This window comes from Mus caroli, unplaced genomic scaffold (genome assembly GCF_978045245.1).
Source record: "Mus caroli unplaced genomic scaffold, Mus_caroli_1 scaffold_10, whole genome shotgun sequence".
In the NCBI taxonomy this organism is placed as follows: Eukaryota; Metazoa; Chordata; class Mammalia; order Rodentia; family Muridae; genus Mus; species Mus caroli.
This window is the reverse complement of record NW_028227265.1, coordinates 48,306,493-48,324,234: the sequence shown is the minus strand read 5'-3', so window position 1 is coordinate 48,324,234 and position 17,742 is coordinate 48,306,493. Positions and strand designations below refer to the sequence as shown.

The window sequence follows — 17,742 nt, the reverse complement described above, 5'->3', positions numbered from 1 at the left end:
TTAGCAAGAGTTTTCTCACAGTCTATAACATCTATTAGCACTAGTATTTCTCTGTTTAGTTTTTGCCTGGATGACCTGCCCATTGGTGAGAGTAGGATATTGAAGTCTCCCACCATCAGTGTGTGAAAGTCAATATGTAATTTATGCTGTAGTAAGTGTTTCTTTTACAAATATCGTTTCCTTTGTGTTTGGGGCATAGATATTAAGAATTAAAATATCATCTTGGGGGATTTTTTTCTTTGATGAATATGAAGTGTCCTTCCCTATCTTTTTTGATTGATTTTGATTTGAAGTTTATTTTATTAGATATTAAAATGACTACAGCAGCTTGCTTCTTAGGTCCACTTGCATGGAATGTTTTTTTTCTAAGCCTTTACCCTGTTGTTTATGCATGATGTTGAGGTATATTTATTGTATTCAGCAGAAGAATGGAACTGGTTTTTGAATTCATCTGTTACACTGTGTCTTTTTACTGGGGAATTGAGACCATTGATATTGACAGATATTGATGATTAATTGTAGCTGACTATTTCCACTTTATGAGTTATTCTTTCTACCACCCTTTAAACACCCTAACATTAGATAAGAGGGAAAAAGGATAGAAAGGAAAGGAAAGTGATCCCTAAATAAAGTCAGGGGTTAGAAAGGGGGCACCATTATCGTCCTCCTGACTAGAGGTTTTGAGTTCTTTTTTGCAAGTTTGATTTTCCCTATCAGGATATCCAATTCATTCTCTTGGTATTTCTTCTTTGCTCATGATTATTCATCAAATCACAATCAACAGCAACCAATAACTAACCAACAACCCACAACACATCTATGGGGATCTAGCATTTATACATCTTCTGAAAGTTCCCAGAATTCTAAAAATCACACAATCACAGAAACTATGAGCAGGTGGCAAAATCATGTCCCTGCTAGATCAGAAGGCAAACCATAGTCACCTGCTTTGGACAACATGAAGAAGCCCCATATCCCACACCTGAAATTAAAATGAAACATTTTGATAATATTTCTGTGTTTTAAAAGAGAAGCCAAAATTCCAAAATTCTTACTAAAAACAATTGATCATTTATTCCTGTTATTTTCGTGTTTGTGGTGTTAGTAGAACTGTTGGTGGTTGTGTGTGTGTTTGTGTTTCCCTTCTTTTGATTTTGCTGGCGTGAGATCATTTATTTGTGTTTTTAGAAGTATGGACAACCTCCTTAGGTTAGGGTTTTCCTTCTAGCACCTTCTATAGATCTGGATTTGAAGATAAGTAGTATTTAAATTTGACTTTATCAAGGAATATCTTATTTTCTCCATTTATGGTGATTGTAAGTTTTTCTGGGTATCATAGTCTTACCTGGCATCTGTGGTCTTTTAGAATCTGCAGCATATTTGTCCAGGACTTTCTAGTTTTTAGAGTCACTATTGAGAAGTCAGGTATAATTCTAATAGGTCTGCCTTTCTGTGTTATTTGGTATTTTCCCTTGTAGCTTTTAGTTTTCTTTGTCCTGCATGTTTAGTGTTCTCATTATTATGTGGCAAGGAGACTTTTTTTCTGGTTCAATCTATTTAATGTTTTGTGTGCTTTTGTATCTTTATAGATATGTCCTTCTTTAGGTTAAGAAAAATTTCTTCTGTGATTTTGTTGAAAATATTTGTTGGGCCTTTAAGCTGGGATTCTTCTTTTTCCTCTATTTCTATTATTCTTTGGTTTGTTTGTGTCCAATGGGGTGGGGTTGTGTCTAAGCATATGGGTTTGGGATGAATATAGGTCTAGATGGTGATTTCTGGACTTGTTTTTGTTGGGTGGGTATTTTGTTCCTTTGTGTTTTCTCTTTGTATTTTTAGGGAGTGTGATGGTTATTTTTGCCTGGTTTTCTGGCCTGCTCAGTTGGTGTATTTACAGGGAATGCCTGTTGCTTTGGAAGCTGGGATACTGGAATGAAGAGTGGGGAAGGAATGGTGGAGGAGAAGGTCTTTGTTAACTTTTAGGGGATGGAGTCAGAGAGAAATGGGAGCACATCAGATGTCCTACTACAGAGCTAGAGTTGAGATTGAGGGTGTGGAGAAGTAAGAGAGGGTTGGGTCTGCCTTCAGCCTACTTGTTGCCCTGAAAGGAGCTGCCCTGGATTATCTGGGAGAACTGATCTCCTAGAGAGCTATTTTTATTTACTTAAAGACTATTCTTATAGAGTTGTTTTAGGATTACATAAACACTGAGAGGCAATTGCAGAGATTTTCCACATACTCCATTCCCATATTCATCTACAGCCTCCCCTATTGTCAATGTCCCACATCAGAGAAGTACAGGCTTACCATCAATGAGTGTGCATCAACAAACTATAATCATTTAAACCTACAACTTAGCTAACGGTTCTGTGTCCTGCCTGCTCATCACCCTTAGAATGTGTACACTCTAATGTGTACCCTCATTTTACTTTTTCCAGAGTGACTCATATTCACTGTCATGCAATATAAAAAGTGTGCATCTTATCCAGACAAGGCTTATTTACTTAGAAATAACTTCCTACGAATCCTCCATGTCTTTTTTCTAGCACTAAGGAATATACCACTGTCTAGATGTACCAAGTTGACTTCATTCACCTATTAAAGAATATCTTTGTTGCTTCATAGATATATAATACATTATTATATATACATTATATTATATGATATATGATACACACACACACACACACACACACACACAATTAGTGATCTAGATTCAGGTATTCCTTTCTTTCAAAGATGAGGATCTTGAGAGCCATTCTGGACTTTTACATCTTAAACTCACTGATATTGGACCTGTAGTGACTTGTCAATCACAGTTTGAGGCTTCCTTTCTTGGCAGTAGTGGTATAGCAGTCTCTATCTATGAGGGTCTTACCCCAGTAATTTGTAGTTTCTGTTTACCTGTCTGTCTCTTCAATCTTGGAGGCTTGGTTTGTTGTATGTCCCCACTTCCTTGCTGGATTCTAGAAAAGTCATTTTTCAGTATGTTATTTACTTATTATAGGATAGAGTAACAACTTCCTCATTTCTGACATGTAGAATAGAACCACTGTATTTTAAAGAAACAATTAATTATGTATGTATATGTGTTTCTCATCTCTGTCTGTCTGTCTATCTTTCTGTCTGTCTGCCTTCTTTCTGTCTGTGTTTCTGTCTCTGTCTATCTGTCTGTCAGTCTGTCTGCCTTCTTTCTGTCTCTCTGTCTCTCTGTGTTTCTGTTTCTGTTTGTCTGTCTGTCAGTCTTTCAGTCTGTCAATCTGTCTGCCTCTCTCTCTCTCTCTCTCTCTCTCTCTCTCTCTCTCTCTCTCTCTCTCTCTCTCTGTGTGTGTGTGTGTGTGTATGTGTGTGTGCACCTGTGGATGCCTGTGAACAACTGTGGGACCCTGTCCTCTTTCTATCGTTTTGATCCCAGAGTTTGAATTCAAGCACTTTTGACTGTGAGCTACCTTAATGACTCCTGAACATTTTTAACACTACTTTACTTAAGAGTATTTAAAAGAGCATATAATGCAACTCTTCAAAACATACCTTTTAATGTAATTTAACATCTTGTAAAATCATCATCAGAATATTCTTGTCACCCCAGTGATGCCCTTCATGCCCATTTTCTGCCCTTTTCTATCTCCAGCATACACAGCCTGCCTTGAATATCCACTAATCTCATTGCTTTCCATAGAGTTTTCTGAACATTGCAAAAAAGTGATGTTTGAGTTTAAGGACTTTGTGTCAATAACAGATGAATGCAAAGACTCAGAATAGATTTATCTGTGGCTCATTCCTATTGTTGGTGGCTGAGCAGTATTTCATTAGAGAGGCACCCTACACTTTCTCTACACATAGTTTTCCTTGACTGATGTTTTGATTGTTTGAAAAGAAAAGGATATTATGATTAAAATGCCTAATAATACTTGTGTCCAAATGTTTGTGTGATATGTGTTTTGGTTACTTTTCTTGGATAAATAGAATAGAATATCTGGGTTGTGCAGTAAATTCACATTTAACTTTATGAGATAGGACCAAAGTGTTTGACAAGGTACTAACACAATTTTATCTTCTTAATTCTCTACAACTTGAGCAGCACTAGTGGTTACCTTTCTTGTGATAGCCATTCTAGTTGCCAAAAATGTCCCTACTAGTTAGTTGTCCTGAACATCTTTTGATGGGATTATTATTATTATTATTATTAAGATATTATTGTGGTAAATTATTGAAATCTCTTGACTATGTTTTTAAAAGTGTGTATTAATATTGTTTACTACTGCACTGTAAAGGTTCTTTACATATTCTGGGCGAACTGTACAATGTATATGTTTTCTCAATTTTTTTCTTTCCTATGGTTTATGGTTTTTTTTTAATAGTATAATTTTAAGTACACATATTTTAGATTTAGAAGAAAATCACCTATTTTTATAGACCATGATTTTAGTATAGTATTTAAAAAATCTTTTTTTTGTGTGTGGGTGAAGTAAAATTAATTGATGGTATTCAGGAGAGAAGGGCTCTCTAGGCCCTTCCCATTATTCTCAGGGTTTGGGATGGAAACTGAGAGAGATGCTCAGTGTTGGGGGCTGAGTTGATACAGGGAAATCTCAGCAGCCAGGGGGCTCTCCCTTGCTCTCATGTTCTTGCCAGGGCGGGCAGACCAGGGGTTCTTATTCCTTGAAGGCCATGTAGACCATGTGATCTTCTACCCTGCTGTTGCAGCTGTATTCTTTGCCATACCAGGAAATGAGCTTCACAAAGTTGTCATTGAGAGCAATGTCAACCCCAGCATCAAAGGTGGAAGAGTGGGAATCACTGTTAAGGTCACAGGAGACAACCTATTCCTCAGTGTAGTCCAGGTTGCCCTCTAGTTGTCCTCGAATGTATGCTTCACTACCTTCTTGATGTCATCATATTTGGCAACTTTCTCTAAGTGGCATGTCAAATCTACTATGGACACATTGGGAGTAAGAATGTAGAAAGATACGCTAGTGAGCTTCCCATTCAGTTCTGGGACAACCTTTCCCACAGCTTTGGCAGCACCAGTGGATACACAGATGATGTCCTGGGCAGCCCCATGGCCATCACAGCACAGCTTCCCAGAGAGGCCATGTACAATCTTTTGGGCAGCAGTGATGGCATGAACTGTGATTATGTGTCCTTCAACAATGCCAGTGTTTTTATGAATGACCTTGGCTGGGAACTAAGCAGTTGGTGGTGTAGGAAGCATTGCAGACAATCTTGAGTGAGTTGTATTACTTGCGATTCACACCTATCACAAACATGGGGGCATTGGCAGAAGGGATGGAGATGATGACCCTTTTGGGCCGACACTTCAAATGGGCTCTGGCCTTTTCCATGGTGATGAAGATACCACAACATACTCAGCACCAGCATCACCCCATTTTCTCTCTCCTGGAAGATAGTGATGCCCTTCCCATTGATGACAAACTTTCCATTCTGAACCTTCACTGTGTTGTTGAACTTGCCATGGGTGGAGCCATACTGGAACATATAGACCATGTATTTTAAACCAATGAAGGGGTCATTGATGGTAGCAATATGAACTTTGCCAGATGAGCTGGCAGCCCTGGTAACCAGCCAATATGACAAAATCAATTTACTCTGAGCTTTGCCATCCTGCCTAAGGGACAAGGCTGGCACTGCATGAGAAGGTGCTGTCTCTGAAACAGGGAGAAACATAGAGCCATATTTAAGTAACCTTAACCCAATCAAAGTTCTCAAGCATTTTCAATGTTATATTTTAAGCACTATTGCCAAGACTCTTTTAATATGGGATAATTTTTGTGTAAGTTTTGTTGTAGGGTGGGAGGTAAGGACATACTGTGATTGGGAGTGGTTTGTAGTCAAAAGCACATGCATGAGTGCCTTTTATTTAAATTGTTGTGAAGAGACACCATGAGCACAGAAACTCTTATAAGGAATACATTTAGTTGGGGCTGGCTTACAGTTCAGAAGTTTATTAGTCTATTGTCATCCTCATGGGGAGTATGGTGGCATTCATGAAGACATTGCTGGAGAAGGAGCTGAGAGTTCCACATTTGAATCAGTAGGCAGCAGTAAAAGTGAGTCACTGAGCCTAGCTTAAGCATTTGAAACCCCCAAACCTTGAGCTCCCCACAGTGACATACTTCCTTCAACAAGGCTACATCTACTCCAACAAAGCCATACATCTTAACGCCATTCCCTAAGCATTCAAATATATCAGCCTATAAGGATCACTCTTATTCAGGTCACTACAATGAGAATTTGGTCTTCAATGTGATGATGACCACATTATTGAATCTATCAGAGGTGGGGACTAATACAGAGTAATTTGATCCTTGTGGGTACTGCTTCAAAAGTAAACAATGCTGGTCTTTAGGAAGAAGTTAGTTAGTTAGTTCTCAAGAGCGTTGCATAGGAGCAAACCTGGAGTATCCCTGGTCTCTGGCATTATGTTCTGCCTGAGAGCCTCTAACACACGCACTTCTGTTGCAGTATGCTCTATCATGAAACTCCCAGCAGAGACAACTTCAGGCCACTATAATTGTGAACTAAATAAATGCTTTTTGCCCAGTGTCAGGCCTTCAATGGAAAATAATATTTTAATTTTTTTGACACGTAAGTTATTTTACCTCATGAGTTTTCTAAGTACCATTTCCTGAAAGTCAAATGAATTTTTTCTCACTCTTTACAAATGAATGTCTGCCTGACATTACATTATCTTATTAACTCTAGTTTTGTATTAGGTTTTGATATTGGAGTTGAGTCTTCTCATTGTTCTTTTCTTTTGAAATTTATTTTGGTCATCCTAAGATTTCTGTAATGCTACATCATCACCTGGCCAATTTCGGTTTTGCTTTCCCATCAAATCTGCAAAATCTAGTTTGGTGGAATTTTGATAATTTGATAATTTGGATAATTTGGTGAATTTTGAATTTGGTGGAATCAATAGAATCATTGATTCTATTGAGTGTTTTAGCTAATGCACATGGAATATATTTTGAATCATTTAGAAATTTTATTAATCAATGTTTGTAATTTTTAGTGTGAAAATATTTCACATGGTTGTTACATTTTATTCTTATGCATTATATATTTCCGTGTCTTTCTGTCTCTTAGTGTCTTATCTCTTGAGGGATTTGAAGTCTAATGAATAGATATGGCTTTTAAACTGTTCCTGTAACAATATGGTAGTCATATTTGATAATTTAATATTAGTTGTAACTTTATTTCTAAATATTTTCATACTGTCCAAAATGTCCAAAAGTTTTGTGAACTTGTTTTTAAGTTAATGTCCTCCCTAAAGTTTAATAAATGATTAATATAAGAAACTCATGAAGGAGAAGGCTTATGATCATAGTTAGGGGCATCATGAATTGTACTCTTCCTATATACCAATTTTTCCCTGAACATCTTATATTATTAACTCATTTTGATTTGATTTCCATGAACGGCTGTGGGGAGCAAAAGGAACTGTGTGTGTGTGTGTGTGTGTGTGTGTGTGTGTGTGTGTGTGTGTGTGCGAATTACTGAGTAACTGTGTTCTATTGACATGATCATGGCCTTATCAAGAGCCTTAATTTCAGACACAGAATGAAATAGCAAAGTATTCTCCCTAGGCACTACCTCTCTGCTCAGGAAATGGCAAAGCCTCTGTATGGTCCATTTGTTGATGTTGGCAGTGTGTATAGAAATGATATACCTTAGCTTTCTCCCTCCAGATATGTACCACCTGAAAACTGTTCCTCTGCAGAGGCTGCTCCTACATAGACTAGGTAAACCTGTTTCCTTGATCTAGCTGTATACTAGTAACCCCGCCTCCTTGTTTTACTCTATGTAGAAACCCTGGCTTTTGTTCAGTTTTATATATAACCTTGCTACTCTGTTATGGTGATTATATTGAAAACGGCTCCTATAGGCTCATACATTTGAATGCTTGTCCCCTAGTTCATGAAAATGTTTGGGAAGAATAAAGAGGTGTAGCCTTGTTGGAGGAGGTGTGTTACAATGGGTTCTTATTGTTCCTAGTTAGTGCTCCTCTGCCTCATGATAATTGTGCCTCAATATCCCACCTTGCTCCTCACCAAAGACTCACCATTGAAATTGTACTCAAAGCCGGGTGTGGTGGCACACACCTTTAATCCCAGCACTCAGGAGGCAGAGGTAGGCGGATTTCTGAGTTCGAGGCCAGTCTGGTCTACAAAGTGAGTTCCAGGACAGCCAGGGCTATACAGAGAAACCCTGTCTCGAAAAAACCAAAAAAAAAAAAAAAAAAAAAAAAAGAAAAGAAAAGAAACTGTACTCAAGGCTCAACTAAATGATTTTTTTTAGTAAATTGCTTCACAGTCATGGTGTCCCTTCTCAGAAATAGGAAAGTAACTAAGACACTAGTCAGTTCCATATAACAAACATCCTGAGCTTCTGGACTGCTGCATTTTCTCTATGTGAGAGCCAGTGCCATCTGATCCCAGCTTTCTGTCTACTTGTTATCATTTCATTCCCTTGCTGCTCCATCCCTGGATCCTTACTCCAAGCTGCAAATGACTTTGTGTGTTAGATCTATTACTGTGGCGATTGTACTGATATAAAACAAAAGTACAAAGGAGCTAAATCTGTCTTGATGCCACATGTAGAACCACTTAATAATTCAATAAATTAGAGTATGAATAGTAAATATATCTGTGTATTTTAATTTCAAGTGGCCTCCTGAATTTTCTTAATGCTTATTAATATTTTTTGCAGTTGAAAGCAATCCTTTTAAATACCATAGAGTAATTTATTGGTGGACACCATTCTTGCTTATTCTGATGTATCATTCTAAACTTTAGTCATTAATTAAGATAGTTAACTTTAATTATCAACTCAACACAACCTAGAATTCCTTGGGAGAGAGTTTCAATGTGGGATTGTCTGCATTGGGTTGGCCTGTGGGTATGTCTATGGGATATTTTATTAAATAAGTTAAATGATATGGGAATACTCAGCCTACTGTGGACAATGATATCCCTTAGGCAGGGATTCCAGGATTATATAAGAATATAGGTGTTGAGCTGAGCATAAACAATCAAGCAAGTGGGCATATATGTGTTCATTTCTCTCTGCTCTTGACTGTAGATGCTGTGTGAATATCTATTTGAAATCCGTAGGTTGCCCTCCTCACAATGTACTGTATACTGGAATTTTAAGCTGAAATAAATACTTTTGTCCTATAAGCTGCTTCTTGTCAGGGTATTTTATCATAGCAATAGAAATGAAACTAGGACACTAACTTTGCCTCAGTGAGTAGAAATGTTTTATTTTTTCCTCATTAAAATATATCCTATTAGTGTAATAAAAATTTTCACACAAGGGCTATACAAACTGTGGGACAATTCTGTAGCAGGTTTCTTTTTCTATTTTAAAAATTTATTCTAAAAGGGTTGTGAATAAAAAAAAATCTCACATCAACATTGACTAGCAGTTCTCAATATACAACAAAAATTGCCATCCTTGTCTTCAGATACACAATGAGAAAGCAAAGGAAGCTTAGATATTCCCAAATAAATCATTATTTATACAAGGCATGCAATTCCATCGTTTTTGTGTACCTTTAAGTAGATTCCCATGTGCCATTTAAACTGACATTTCTGCTGTTTTTGTGTCTTGTTAGAGACAGGCTATTTAATGTCTCCAAGGCAAAAGGCCATCAGGAAAAGCTTGTGTCTTATAATTAAAAATTGCTACCCTGGAACTGTTTTGTTTAGCAAAGACACAGAGCTTGGGGTCTTAGAGAGCTGTTGCTTCTGAGATGGGAATGAAGCACTGTGACCTTTTATCGTGGCACTCATGACGAGCCTCATTTTTCATTTACTTTAGGTAAAGAGCTTATAGAGCAGTGATTGTGGTCAGCTATTCAGGGAAGGCTGGACTCACCCACATCTGGCTAGCTAAGAGTCTTGGGTAATGCTTCCACTTAAGAGAGCTTTGAATATTCCTGTCTTTAAAACATTAGCGGTCCTAAGCAGCTTGCCCAGAGACACACTCTCACACATGGACACATGTGGGAAATAATAAAAAATGGCCACATCCTGCGCTATGGCTAGTTACTCTCTACTCCAGCAGTCTCGCCGCCTCTTGGCTAGCCCTAGTTGGTGGTCTTCCCAGCTCTGGTTCACCTGCTTCAGAACTGCCTGTTCCTTCTCAGCCATCTACCCCCTGCTGCTAGTTGTCACAAATCCCCTTAACCCAGTAAATCAAAACTCAAAGCTTATAATTAATCAGTCAGATTTATATATCAATAAATTCTCAATTCACAAGATACTCATACAATAATTGATAATGATACAAGAAGCCAACCTAGATTAGAAAAGTAATCCCAATTATTCTATCCTTTTATGATATTCGTAGCTACCTGTGGCTGTTTAAGGCCATGCAGAATCTGGATCATTTTCCTCTTCCTTCATCTTTCTCCTTTCTTCTTCTCTTCTCCTCCATCTTCCCCAAACTTCCCTTCAGAACCACTGCTCAATCACTGGTTCTAGCCTTTATTTTCCAAGTTAAGGTGGGGAAAAAGTTCACAAGAAGTCCTCCTCGTCCTCAACCCCTCCTGGGAAAGTGGAATTAGCATCAAAATACAAGCAACACCAGGCCTACCCACAACACACACACACACACACACACACACACACACACACACACACACATATTCACAGATGAACATGCATGCACATACACACTAATGCACACACTCATACATGCACACATATGTACACATGATTATATGACCAGTCACTAGAGAACCACAGTCACCCAAGTATGTAAAATTTTTTCTCTTCTTCCTATGGATAGAACCTAGGCTTCAAAACTGAAAAAAAAAATCATTCAAAACATGACTTTTAAATGTAAAATAACTAGAGCCTTGAGGCTTCACCTAGATTAATGTTTAAATATATATATAATTTGCCAAGATCCATCTGATATTAAATCAACTTTATAAGCATAATGATATTGGCTGATCCAACTTGCCCATATATAAAACTAACTTCATGTTTAATATGGGCACTTGTTTCAACTTAACTTTAAAAGCTATTTTTAACTCTTTGAGAGTTTCATACATTGTATTTTGATCATATTTGCTTCCTCTTCTCTAGTTCTTCCCAGATACATTTCTTTCACACCCACCATTGTTTTGACCCCATTTTTAGTTAAGAAATTAAAAATTAAATCATAACAGCATCCCTTCCCCCATCCTTATCTTCCCTCCACCCCTCCCACATCCTGCTCTCCTTTCTAAATGGATATCCTCTTTGCTTTATGAGTGTTACATATACATTTATGTAGAAATACATAAAGATAACATGAATTCATTTAACGTGACTTTTGTATCTATAATCTTAGGGCTGACCACACTGTATGGCTAACCAGTTGGGAACTCAACACTGTAAGAGGCTAGTTTTTCTTCCTTTCAGTGGTTGCCTGTAGCTCTTTGTTTAAGGTAGAATCCCTTTAGACCCCCTTGGGTCACCATGTCTACTGATAGTGTCAGTGCTCAGGTCACGTTTAGGTAACCGTATTGTTGACATATCACAGCTATTGCTTTCATGCCATTTGTCAGAGACACAATCTTACATCTGACTTTTGGATGAGTGGTGTTTGCAATATTTCTACACACAATTACATGAGGCTTCCTGAGCCTCATATGTAACTTTTTTCCTAGATGTATTTATTGGGTCTAGGCTCATCACTGCCTGTTGATGTTTACATTGTAACCAGCTATGTTTTTCTGAAATGGTCTCCATTTGCTGTGAGGAGAGACTTCTATGATGAAGGAGAAAGGTACACATATCTATAGATATAAGAAAAGGTTTTAGAATGCAGCTAGAAATTGTACATTGATAGTAGTAGGGTTTTTTCTAAAATATATGATTTCACTAGCTCCAGGAAGTTAGCTGGGCTTCTCATACTAAACACCATTTCTCTCCTATCTAGTAGTCCTCAAGAAATCCAATTAGACAACTGTTGGTTATAGCCAACATGTGATAGCCACTGTTGCACTGGTAGGACTTCTTTAGCAAGAAGGCTATTGTTATATTCATAGGTATCATAGCTGAATAGGACTACTGCTTGCTTCTTTACCTTAGTGGCATACATAGTACTTGCTGGTATTATGAAAGCTAGACTACAGAAAGGAGGCTTTTAGATTAGACTCAATTTGAAATTATGAGTCCTGTGTCCAAAGTATGTGTTGTCTTCAGCAATAGCCAATTACCTTCACCCTCTGAGAGGCAACCAAGGACAACAGTAATAGCCTGTACTGTTTTTGAAGTTTTGTGGTCTATCTTGACTAGCACCTTAAACAGAGATTTCTCATTCCTGTCTAACAAACCAAACTAGGGGTTTGTTAGATAGTCTATAGCTCTTATGGGGAAGCATTGCTAGCACAAGTTTCATAAAATATATGCACATGTATATGTGTGTATACACACACACACACATACACACACATATATATATATACACACATATATAATGTATAGTCTATATTCACAACATATACTTATATCAATTGCATATGATTTAAGGTAAATATAAAATTAATATAATTTTTGGAGATTTTATCAAACATCCTTCATGCTATTTGTCTCCATAAACTCCAGTTTATGCTGCTCATATCGTCTTTGGTGTGTGGTCAACCAACCAAAGGTTAAATTGTTAAAGAGAACTAACTCTCCCTGTCCCAAAAGCTATTGTTCATTAATAGCCACTCATCTAGGGATGGTACTTCATGCCAACTTCCCTACTCTGGAATGATCTTGTCTTATTTGAGCTCATACAGCTCTTGTGGATGCTGTCATAACTACTATGAGTTCATATATGCAACTGCTCCAGTGTGCCAAGAAGATGGTCTTTCACTGCAGCCATCCACCACCTCTGGCTCTTTTTTAAAATTGTTCTGCTTCCTCTTTCATAATTATCCCCAAGCTTTGGGGAGAGAGTATTATTAATTTATTTTTAAATATTTTTCTTATTTCCTTTCTTTGAGACAGATTTTCATGTATGTCAGGCTGGCCTCAAACTTTCAATGTAGCTGAGGATGACCTTAAACTTCTGATCCTTTTGCCTCTACCCCCACCACAAGTACTGGGTTTACAGGTGTTTATAGCCATATCCCATTTATATAGTCCCGGAGATCAAATCTAGAGCTTTGTGAATGTTAGGCGAACACACTACTAGCTGAGCTACATCCTTAGATAATTTAATTTGAAAAGAAACAGAAATTATTATAAATAGTTAGGAAGATATCTTATTAAATCCTTCTCTGCACACTTAACTATACTCTTCCTCTTCCCTTCATATAGAATTATGGACCTAAAAGTTCATATGGAATGTCAGAGAGTGTTTAAATTACTCTGTGTCTTTGTAGGTCAAGAAACAGTGAGTTGTAGGAAGGCAAGTTCAGTCGTTGGGATTCACCATGGCTGCTCAAAATAGTTCAAAATAGCTGGTATTAACATGGTATAATTAGCCCAGCTGCAACAGTGCATCAATCATTAAAAAAAGCTGCTGAGCATCAAACCCATGGATTCTGTCTGCGTTAGTGTGCCTATTAACCATATACTGAAATCTGTTTACACATTTGGGAATGCAGAGCCTATCATAAAGATATACTTTGGAAAGAAATGTGGTCATAATATTTAAAAAAGTCTGAGTAAGTAGAAATGATTGCTTTCAAAGGTCAGAGTATGGTGTTGGGAGCTATTTGAGGTGCCTAAACTTCCCCTTATGGTCATCTGGAAGACAGTCAGTTAATACTTCTCCTAGTCAGGATCCCTTCAAAGAATAAAGAAAGAAAGGAAGACTTAGGGATGATGATGTTAGTGGGAAAGACAATGTGTTGATTTTTAAAAACAACATGGGAAGATAAATTCTGTGTGATATTAATAACTTTGAAAGTTATGTAATTTCAGAAGGCTAACCTAGGAGCAATCCAAAATTTATTTTTAGAAACTAATGTGTCAGACACATTTACACAAAACCAATTTTCCAACCTATCAAAGATAGAAACTTTGGAACTACATGTTGGAGCCCAACTCTAAATTAAAAAACAGAACAAAACAAAACAAAATAAAAGGAATAATGGTTTTAGATTAAAATGCATATTTTGTTGGTGGCAAAAGTAACAATTCAACCAACAAACTCTTTCAAGGAATTAAACAGAGCTCTGGACCTATGTAGATTTTAACTTGATCTAAATTGTGCAATGATCAAGAATAAAATTCTGTGATGCACCAGTAAGGATATTCAATACTGTTCAGCAATTCCTTTATATTCTTTAAGCTCCAGTTAAACCCTCTTATGGACAGTGTCACACTTCATATACTGGGGCTTAGAGAGATGGCTCAGCAGTTCAGGGCACTGGCTGCTCTTCTAGAGGTGCTGAGTTCAATTTCCAGCAACCACATGGTGTCTCACAAACATTTGTAACGTAATCTGATGTCTTCTGGTAGGCAGATGTACAAGTAGATTGTGAACTCCCATAAAATAGATCTTTAAAAATTATGTACTAAGGCTAAATTTAATTCTGTGAAAGAAAAATATTTTAAACAATTATGTGTAGAGAGATGTTATATGATTGTATAGGATTTTCAGAAAAACTATAAATTCCACACAAAGCCTTCAGAGTCATGAATGTTAGAGGAAAGGAAATGACTGAATCAGGGTAAATGTGATTAACTGAGAATAGTTGGTCAGTGCAATTAATATTGGGAACAAGAGGAAATACTTGAATCAGTAAAAAATACTGTTGAACACTACCTGTTATGAAAGGGAAATTGGGGGTGTTATTTAGGTCGCTTACCTGAGCTGCTGAGTAGTCACTCTTGGCTAGCTGGTAGGAGATGAAAAAATGGCACCCTTCCAGTGGGTCTATTAACCATATCTCAGGGATCACTGAGCAACGCAAAACAGAGAGAGAGAGAGAGAGAGAGAGAGAGAGAGAGAGAGAGAGAGAGAGAGAGAGAGAGAGAGAGAGAGAGAGAGAGAGGTTATTTTATAAAAGAGGGATAAAACCATGAAGTTGGAGAGATAGGAATAGGAAGGTGGGGAGGTTCTGGTTTTCATCTTTGGAAGATGAAACGAATATAATCAAAGTATGAAAAATTATAGGCATAATGTTATCGTGCATTTGTTAAGACTATCCTTTTATACTGATTTCTGTGCCCCCATATCAGGTTGCAAACATTGCTCCCCAATTATTCTCTGATTAGTCAATAAAGAAGCTGACCAGTCAATGACTGGGTAGGGGAGAGAATAGGGATAGAGTTTCCCCCAGCAAAGGAATGGAGGATGAAAGAGAGGAGAGGGGAATTCACCATGGGGAGAGAATCCAGGAGACACCATGAGAAAACACATGGAACCCAGAGAGCAATATCAGTACTAAAATGCAGGTATTACTGGGGTTTTGACTGGGAGGTAGCCAGATTAGCTTAGAGGATTAAAATAGAATAACATTGCTCAGTTTTTATGCCCTTAAAACTTGTTAACTAAATGTAATACTACAGTCTCAATTATTTGGGAGCTAGCTGGGGTAAGAGGGAAACTGCAACAAACACATTAAATTGTTACTAACAAAAACTTTTAAAAAGGAAAAAGGAGGATAGTGATATATTTAGATTGATGTCTTTAAAAATCACTTTGAAAATATTACTGGATTTAATAATATGCTCAGGTAAACTGCATTGGGGATAGTTATGCAGAGTTCTAGGTCCTTTTATAGAATAGGTGCTATGAGGAGACAGCCCTAGGGTAGGAAAAAGGCTCACCCTTGAAAGCATAAAAATATGCTCATTAAATATATCAAGGAGGTCATTATGGTATTCCACACTGACAAGGACCTTTGATAGCAAATTACGCTTTGGGTGATATTATCTAATGGGTAAAGCAATTCATATGGGAAGATAGGAAGGTTGGTGGGTGGAAATAGTATGAAGCATAGTTTCAACCACAGGGAACCCAATGCCCCGACAATATGGGTGTAGTGAATACTGCAGATTGCCTCATTCAGAACTGAGCCTAGGCACCTTCCAGTGTGCCTTCTTTTTTATTTTTCCACACATTTTTTTAATTAGATATTTTCTTCATTTACATTTCAAATGCTATCCCAAAAGTCTCCTATACCCTCCCCCTGCCCTGCTCCCCTACCCACTCACTCCCACTTCTTGGCCCTGGTGTTCCCCTGTACTTTATATGTATGTCTAGCACATAAAATTTGCTAGACCAAGGGGCCTCTCTTCCCAGTGAGGGCTGACTAGGCCATCTTCTGCCACATATGCAGCTAGAGACACAAGCTCCGGGGGTACTGATTAGTTCATATTGTTGTTCTACCTATAGGGTTGCAGACCCCTTCAGCTCCTTGGGTACTTTCTCTAGCTCCTATATTGGGGTCCCTGTGTTCCATCCTATAGATGACTGTGAGCATCCACTTCTGTATTTGTCAGGCACTGGCAAAGCCTCACAGGAGATAGCTATATCAGGGTTCCTTCAGCAAAATCTTGTTGGCCTATGCAATAGTGTCTGCATTTGGTGGCTGATTATGGGATGGACCCCTGAGTGGGGCAGTCCCTGGATGGTCCATCCTTTCATCTTAGCTCCAAACTTTGTCTCTGCAACTCCTTCCATGGATATTTTATTTTGAATTCTAGGGAGGAATGAAGTTCCTTCTTATGCTTCATAGGCTGGTGAGGTAAAAGTTATTCTATGCCCATTTCTGCTGTGACTTATCTTTTGTCAGACAGATGCCTTCATAGAGGCTTCACCTAAAATGAGTGATGGAGAATTTATCAAACATAGAAACCAATAAAAAACTGGAGATGTATTGATATTCGTTACACAAGTGACCAAGAAGCATACAGAAAGAAGTTCAGCATTACTAGTTATGATAATTAGTTTCAATTGTCAATGTGATTCAACCTAGAATCACTTTGGAAGAGAGTTTCAATGAGGGATTATCTAAACTAGGTTGGCCCAAGGGGATATCTCTTGGGGATTATCTTGATTACATTATTTGAAGTGAGAAGACTGGAACACTGTAGGTGGCATCATTCCCTAGCTGTATAAGGGGGTGGGGGACTGGTGAGATGGCTCAGCGGGTAAGAGCACTGACTGCTCTTCCAAAGGTCCTGAGTTCAAATCCCAGAAACCACATGGTGGCTCACAACCACCTGTAATGAGATATGCCGGTAGTGGTGGCGCACGCCGGTAGGATTTGCTGAAGGAGGCAGAGGCAGGAGGATCATAACTTTGAGGCCAGCCTGGGCTACACATTGTTTAATAAAAAAAGGGGGGGGGGAGGAAGTGACTTGAGACTTGGCATGCATACATTCTGTGTTTTCTGCTCCTTGTTATCGATGCACTGTGACTAGTTTTTGTCACTGTGATTTATTTTCTATGACCAGTGATCTGGAACTATGAGCCAAATGAAGCCCTCTCCCTCAAGATGCTTTTGGCAGGGTATTTTATCACTGCAACAGGAAATAAAGACATGGATTACTAGGGAAAAGAAGATCAAAATGATGACGTGATACCACCCTATTCTCAGTACTAAGGCAACTACCACAAAAAGTAGAGAATCAGTGATGATGGCATTGTGGAGAAGTTGCAACTCTTGTACACTATTGGTCAGAATGTACAATGATACAATGTAGAAGACACTATGGTAATTTAAAAAAAAAACTAAAACAGTTACTATATCATCTAACTATTTTGGGTTTAGATACA

The 17,742-nt window shown here is 37.9% G+C and overlaps 1 pseudogene; it reads right to left on the bottom strand.

Moving 5' to 3' along the window:
- Positions 1–4,652: 4,652 nt before the first annotated feature.
- LOC110300678 (glyceraldehyde-3-phosphate dehydrogenase pseudogene) overlaps positions 4,653–17,742 on the bottom strand; it is a 34,299-nt pseudogene continuing 21,209 nt past the window's right edge.